Source organism: Notothenia rossii (genome assembly GCF_949606895.1).
Source record: "Notothenia rossii genome assembly, chromosome: 3".
Lineage (NCBI taxonomy): Eukaryota > Metazoa > Chordata > Actinopteri > Perciformes > Nototheniidae > Notothenia > Notothenia rossii.
In genome coordinates, this window is record NC_136901.1 from 78,381,464 (window position 1) to 78,389,215 (window position 7,752).

General features: G+C 42.4%; 1 long non-coding RNA gene and 1 pseudogene across 2 annotated transcripts; one reads left to right on the forward strand and one right to left on the reverse strand.

The window, feature by feature from the left end:
• Positions 1 to 217: 217 nt before the first annotated feature.
• On the forward strand, positions 218 to 7,647 carry LOC307033922 (high-affinity choline transporter 1-like; annotated as a pseudogene). Its single transcript, XR_013810630.1, has 7 exons — positions 218 to 582; positions 1,133 to 1,327; positions 1,421 to 1,573; positions 2,107 to 2,250; positions 2,982 to 3,135; positions 6,105 to 6,325; positions 6,921 to 7,647. The product of XR_013810630.1 is annotated as a high-affinity choline transporter 1-like (transcript).
• Positions 407 to 6,318, reverse strand: LOC307033923. The gene is made up of 3 exons (XR_013806711.1): positions 6,193 to 6,318; positions 5,302 to 5,489; positions 407 to 531 (listed from the first exon to the last, which is right to left on the reverse strand). It is a non-coding gene; the product is annotated as an uncharacterized lncRNA (long non-coding RNA).
• Positions 7,648 to 7,752: the final 105 nt, after the last annotated feature.

Below are 7,752 nucleotides of genomic sequence, written 5' to 3' on the forward strand. Positions count from 1 at the left end.
AATAGAATATTATATATACAAAATTAAATATTGAACATTAAGATGAAATTATATACTGTTTATTAGAGTTACATTGATCAAGCCATTACCTCTTGTCCAAGTTTGAAGTAAACATTTGAATTGTGGTTTCACACATTCTTTACATTTCCAGTTGCCCCTCTGTAATGTTTTTTTGTACTGAGAAAAAAAAAAGATTTGGAAGAAGAATATTGATTGCATTTCTGGGAAATTGCTGCAAGAAGCAACATGAACTTGATGGTCCGAGGCCTGGAAACAAGTTCTGCTTGTTTAGACACAGTGAGTGAGTTTAAAGGGGTCGGTTGGAGCCACAATTCTTCATTCAGTCTGTCAGTCGTGCACGATGAGTCTGAACTCCCCAGGACTCGTGGTGATGGTGCTCTTCTACCTGCTGGTGCTGGGCACCGGCATTTGGGCATCCATGAAGTCCAATCGACTGAAGAAGAGCAGCCAGGCGGACATTACAGTGATCACTCTGCTGGGGAACAGAGGGATCAGCCTGGTGGTGGGAATCTTCACCATGACAGGGGAGTGTGGGGGGTTACAAATAAAGTATTCAAATAAGTAGTTTGTTAACATTTAGATGCACCTTAAATAATCAAAAGCAATGAGATCATATTTTTACATTACTTGTTAGACGCTTTTATCCAAAGCAACTTACATACTCAATACTGTGGGCAATCCCCACAGGAGCAATTTGGGGTGAAGTGTCTTGCCCAGGGACACAACGACATGCTGACTGCAGTGGGGTTTGAACCTGTGACCCCCTGATCCAAACACCAACACACAACCCACTGCACCACATGCCTCCATATTTAATTTTGATACGCAGGTTAGTAGTATTTTTGAAGACACAGTCTATGAAGTCTCAAGAGTGGTGAAAGAAGAATTCAGATAACAATAAAACATCATCATGTATTTGTTGTTTTATATTTTGTATTAAATATCTGCATCAGCTAAGTAATTAAAGTTATCAAATACATGTGGTTGAGAAAAAGGAACAACAATAGCTTCCAAAATGTTGTGTAGTGAAAATATAAAGTAGCAGAAAATGGAAATACATAAGTAAGGTACTCAATAATGAGCAAATTTAAGTAAAGAGCAAATGACACAGATCCGTTTCTCTTTTGTGGTTCAACGTTAAGGTGGACTTTTCTTTGCCAAGCCGATGAGAGACAAAAAATATGTGACAATGATGGACAATGATGGACCCGTTCCAGATCAAGTATGGAAATGTGATAAGTGGACTTTTGACTATTGTGCTGCTCATATCTGACATAATGGGTTGCGGGAACTCTTATTGGCTTAGGTAAGTCAAACAATTTACATTAAAAGTCCCATTTTGTGTTCCCATACTGTACGATAGAAGAGTCTGCTGTATGTAATTGTGTTTCTTTTATAGGTGCAGCAATGAGTGCGGTCTTTGGACTATTTGGACTATACCGTTTGCATTTGGATCTCTGCCGCAGTAGCCATCATTTACACACTGCTGGGAGGCCTCTAGTCTGTAGCCTACACAGACATCATACAGTTTACCCTCAGAGTCTTCAGTTTAGTGAGTTCCTCGCTTGAATAGAAAGTTATTTGAAATATTTTCAAAGATTAAAGATGGCTCTGTTGCTGGCATTATAAGGGCAGCAGTACCTCGGTCCGTAGGGACTTGGCTTGGACTGTGATAACATAAGAACAAATCCCAAATCGAAATGGATTCTTAAGAATGGTTAGGGAATTGAATCCAATATGCTTCAAAATAAAAAAACAAAGACCAATAGAAAGATCATACATGACTCAACCAAGATAAGAACATTTAAGATGAAAAGTTATGATAATACAAAAAGTAATAAAGTTCACAAAAAAATAAATAATTTAAAACATCTTAAAATACAATATTTTGTTTAACTGGGAGCCAGTTAAGAGATTTAAAATAAGGTGATGTGTGCAAATATTTAGGTTTAAGTTTATACTCTGGCAGAAATCATTCTTAATAAACTGGAGTTTTTTTTAACCATCATGCAACCTCACTTTATTAAGGGAATAATATGCACGTTTAACATTTTTAAATTGGTGGCTTATTTTCTTTTTCTGCAGTGGCTATGTGTCCCATTTATCCTGATGAGCCCCCATTCAACTGATATCACCAAGACTGCTTTCAACTTCACCTACCAGGCCCCCTGGATTGGTTCAGTGGATAAAGACAGAGCGTGGAGGTGGATTGATAATTTCCTATTATTGGTAATGAATGCATTTTGACATATAGAAAAGTGTCAATAGTAGAATGACTGTTCGAAAGATGGATGGATTAACGAGACTGTAGAATATATACACATATCAGGGCGACATCTGTTTTAACAACACATCCTCACTCCCAGGTCGGCCTATGTTGACGTTATGTCAAGGTCCCCTGTGTCGGCTTTTATCCAACGCAAGGGGGGCGGCCCTTAGCGTACATTTTCAACTTTCTGAGATGTCCATAGGCTTCTATATAGCTCCCTCAACGTATGTTGTAGACGACTTGAGATCGTGAGCGAATGCTACCCGCAGATCCATTCTCACAGCGTTTATCAACCTTTTTCTTACTCAATATCAAGCCACACTTATTACTGCTTTGGTAAGTTCATTTTATGTCATATCTTTTGTTGATCTTCTGTGTTTTGCCTATAGGCTATTGCTCTGCTGGATCGATTTATTGTGACCTCGGTGATGAGTGCCTGTGTTCCTCCCCCCCCCCTCTCTCTCTCTATCGGAACCATAGCCTACAGCTATTTGTTTACGTGTTTAAAAAAGCACCAGAAGCTTGTATCTAAGTTGTTCGTGCCCCACCACTTAAACACCAAGGGAAAGAAGGAGGACAATATTGTGTGATGTTTTACAACTACTGGGTGGTCATGATGACACACATGACTTATTTTCCCTTGTGGTCATGTTCAGAATGTAATAATGTTTTTTTGGGGGGGTTTCCTAAGGCTTTCGGTAACCTTGGATATCAGAGCTTCCACCAGAGGACACTGTCAGCTGCCTCTTCAGCCACAGCCAGGATCACCTGCTTCATTGCAGCTCCACTAATCTTTGTTCTAGGAATCCCATCCCTTCTGATTGGAGCAGTCGCAGCATCAACAGGTAGAGACATACGATGGAAGTGGAAACAGATCTCTTTCTTGTTTCCTCAGAGCTACCAACAAACACAGGACATACTTAGATTGGCTTACTTTACTATCCAAAGGAATACACAACTGCACAAATCTCAAAGAACTACAATCCCGATCTCAGTGATATAATAAAGGCAGAGTGAACCCCTGCTGGTAATAATTAGGCATTAAAGGTCCCATGTCATGCTTTTCCGGTTATTACCCGTCCCCTTGTGTGTTATGAAGGTTTTTATGCATGTAAATAGTAAATGGACTGTACTTATATAGCGCTTTATCCAGTCTTTAAGACCCCTCAAAGCGCTTTAACCCATTCACACCCATTCATACAGAGCAGTGTACCTTACTCTATAGGACCTAACATTCATACACATTCACACACCGTTGGCCATGCCATCGGGAGCAACTCAGGGTTAAGTATCTTGCCCAAGGATACATCGACATGTTGACTGCATGGGCTGGGATCGATCCCACAACCTTCTGGTTGAAAGACGACCGCACTCCCTCGCAGCCACAGTCGCCCTGAAATTCTCTGTAAACGGTCTGCAGAGTCACAAACCCTCAAAGTACACCCTGTAGCGAGTAAAACTCTAACACAGAAAATACCTCCCCAAAACGCCTCGTTGGAGATACGTCACTGTCCATTGATTCTTCCGGGTACCGCATGATGTCATGCGTTACCCGGAACCAAATGGACCAATCCGTGGAGCCGTTACGTTACATCCGCGGAGCAGTTACGTTAAATCCAAATTGACCAATCCACGGACTTCCTCACACACACACTCAGTGCATGCAGCTCTGCTGATCTCTCCTCCCTGGCTGCAGGGCAGGCTGATAACAGACAGTTAGGATCGCGGCGAAATTCTCTCTGCAGACCCATTCTCACAGCGTTTATCAACCTTTTTCTTACTCAATATCAAGCCACACTTATTGTTTTTACTTCGGCTGTGACTTTGTGTGTGCTCAGGGTGAGTTTGGCTGTGTTTCGCTGTCGCTAAACAAGGAAACCTCACCTCCACGGAGCTCAGCGCGATTCACAACGTCCCGACCAATCAGAGCACACTGTGCTCACAGGGAGGGTGGGGGCTGGAGCTACTGGAGCTACTACGAGCCGTTAAAGGCAGAGAGTGAAATTCAGTGAATACACGTAGTTTACAGAGATGCTGTATGAGAAACCAAAGTGAGTTTGGAAAATTGCACAATATAAATCTATTCTAGTAGACCTCAACAATGGAATTATGATCAGTGGAAATGGCCATGACATGGGACCTTTAAGGTAATAGGCAGGTCTAGTAAATTTATAATCTAGTTTAGTAAAACATTCTTCTTTAATAACTTTCTCTCTCTGTATTCTTTGGCTCCTCCATCAAAGTCTGTTTTGCTGGATATAAAGTTACTCCATATGTCCTTTTACTTCACTATGGGTTAGTGTGAGCAATTTTGTTGAGAAGTAAACCATTTGTTGAGTTCCCTTTTAGCAAAATGCTCTCTGGTAGTCAGTGCTGCAGTGTGTTTGTTTTAGGGCTTTTATTGTGAGAGTCCGATTGCAGTTGAGCATACAGAAATGCATTTCAGGTCCGGACACACCAAACTGACACCAAAAAACACGTCCCGACAGACCCCACTGTTGTGTCGCCTCACGTCTCCTGCGTCTTGGCCAAAAAGTTGCACTGGAACACACCGCAAAGACTTCAGCCCACGGCCAAGTAGAACGTGAGTGGCAATAACTGTCCTTACCAGCAGGCGACGGTAGTGTGTATTCGTCATTCAAAAGAGGCAACCAGAAGACAGACTGCGTGATATAACAAATACCGTGGCTGAAGTGAAGTCGAAGGCCGTTTCTCAATGTTGAGTATACCTGCGAACAGCGCCCATAAACTATGGCGCCCTAGAGGATGTTAGTTCCACCCCCCACTTAAATCATGTTCAAATGGATAGGATACTAAATACATTTGCACACATCTTTTGTCCATATCTTTCTATTTTGGTGGTCATGCCACAACTGTGCACGTGCATGCATGCACAAGTCATAGTGAGTGTCTGCATTTTTGGAGGGGGCGCCAGCTAAAGTCTTGCCTAGGGCAGAAAATTGGTCAGGGCCGGCCCTGCCCTGACTTATGGCAACAAATAAAATAGTTACCGTGATGGTGAGGTTTGAAGTACTCTCCTTCCTTCTTGTGTAGGGCTCTAGAAACTGCAGTCTGGTCAGGATCCACTGCTGTCTGCCAGTCTGTAGTGCTCCAGAACTACCCGGAGGGGAAAGTCTCCTGTACCGGGTGTAGGCCTACTGGGTTCGCAGAGAATCCCACTTCTTCTTGAGCTCTTTCTCTGAAGCACACAAATAAACTATTTAAGCATTGTGGCTAGTTAGCATGTTAGTATGTTTCTCTGTAATGTCGTACAGAGCTGGCCTCTCCTGAATCAAGCTGATGAGTTGGTCTTCGGTTTCTTCATTCCAGATCGCCATGATGTAAAAGAAATTCTACAGGTGAGATGAAAAGGAAAAAGAATAGCCGTCTGTGTGTGCCTAATCGTTTGTTTGCGTACCTCACTTCTGTTTCGCTTCTCATGCACTGATTCGCTAAACTGAACAGCCAATCAGAGTGATTTCTTTTGCCGACAGCCTCCGCTCCCGATTCAACATGTTCAATCGGGAGCAGAATGTGTCGGCACGACACACCAATCTGAGTAGGCCAACAGGACGCTCATCAACGGCCAGACATCTATCGACGGCCGAAATTGGCTTGGTGTGTCCGGGCCTTTAAGTGCAAGGCCTACAGGGAAACAATCTAGTCAGACAGAGTCATTATTCACCAGCCGGCGTTTAAATTGTATAATCAACATGTGCTCCATAATGATGAGTTGAAGCAAAATGTCATCTTTTGCCACCTTAAATATAAGATAGAGAGACTATGCTAATTTATGTCACATTTTTGGTGTCAGACTGGAACTCTACCTTGTACGGCTCCCCGTCCCCATACGAGCGAGGAAAGGCCGGTCAGATTCTGCCCATTGCTCTGCAGCACCTCACCCCAAACTACATCTCCATCATCGGCATCGGAGCTATAGCAGCTGCCGTGATGTCATCAACGGACTCCGCTCTCTTATCAGCCGCCTCCATCTTCTCATCCAACATCTATAAGAACATCCTGAGGAGGACCAAGGTAAGAGGAGACCTGAGGGGAAGAATAGAGTTGTGGTTGTTATCTCCACTGGAGGCCAGATGATGAGTTTGTTTGTCTGTTTTGCATACTATTTGACCCATCAACCTCATATTTGTTGCTTTCATTTGTGACTGTATGCTCTAAGACCTCTTGTGGTTGCAGTGATTCACAGTTATTGAAAAACCTATTTTAAGGACTGATTTATACAGTCATTGACTACTGATTCCTCACTCTTCCTAAGTATCCCTGCAGAGATCAATAACTAATGTATCAAAAGGCATTTCCAGCATTGGCTATAAACAAGCCTTAACTTATCTGTCGGTTTCATTCATAGAAAATCCTGGTCTCAACTTAAACTGGAGCATTTGCTAATTATTTCCATACCCGATATCTTATGATCAACTAAATAAAAAGGCAGGATAAGAGGTGAATCAATCCCTGTTGGCTGTCATCTTCACTGCCATCGTAACTGGCAGCAGGGCGGGACATTTGGTCATAACTTGTCTTTGTGTTTGAGGAGAGACACACCAGACCTGGTGATCCTCCTGAATGCACTTTTGTAGTTCATTTCAGTTTGAGCTTTTTCCCCCTGCAGGCATCGGATAGGGAGCTCCAGTGGGTGATCCGGGCCACTGTGGTGTTGGTGGGCTTGGCTGGCACTGCGCTCACCTTCCTAAACAACAGCATCATGGTTTTCTGGATCCTGGGCTCTAGCATAACCTACATTTTCATGTTCCCTCAACTCACATGCGTCCTCTTCTTCAATATCTCGAACGGATACGGCTCCATTATTGGCTTGCTAGTTGGACTTTTTTTAAGAGTGCTGAGTGGCGAGCCGTCATTTGGGTTACCCATTGTTCTCCACTTTCCAGGTTCCACTCTTGAAAACGGCATATATGTCCAGCGCTCTCCTGTACAGACGATCTGCATATTGTCCAATATGTTTGCCACTTTGTTATTCTCCTATCTATTTTCCCTGCTCTTCGATAAAGGACTGATTCCTGAAAGGTGGGACGTATTTAAAGTGAAAACCCACAAATCACAGAAGAAACGAATGCTATCGATGAATGATACCACTAAGACAGACAAGGAGGAGAAATCTCAGGATGACACTGAATTAATGTTGGACACAAATCTGCAAGATTGAAAAATAAACAATTTCATGCAATTCTATAATGTTTTATGATGCTATAGCTATTTTTTCCCCCTCTTTTACATCAAAGACTTAATCTTTGTAAAATGATCATCTTTGCCACAGAATGGAGTAATAATGAATCTCTTGTAAATCTCTTGAGTTTGTTGAAGTAGCCTACAAGTATTTGCGCCGCGGTATACCATTCTTTTTTATGCCATAGCCTATATTCGGCGCTTTGACCAAAGATTTAAAAAGATGCTTATAATTAAATCAGTTTAAAGTAAGTCAATTG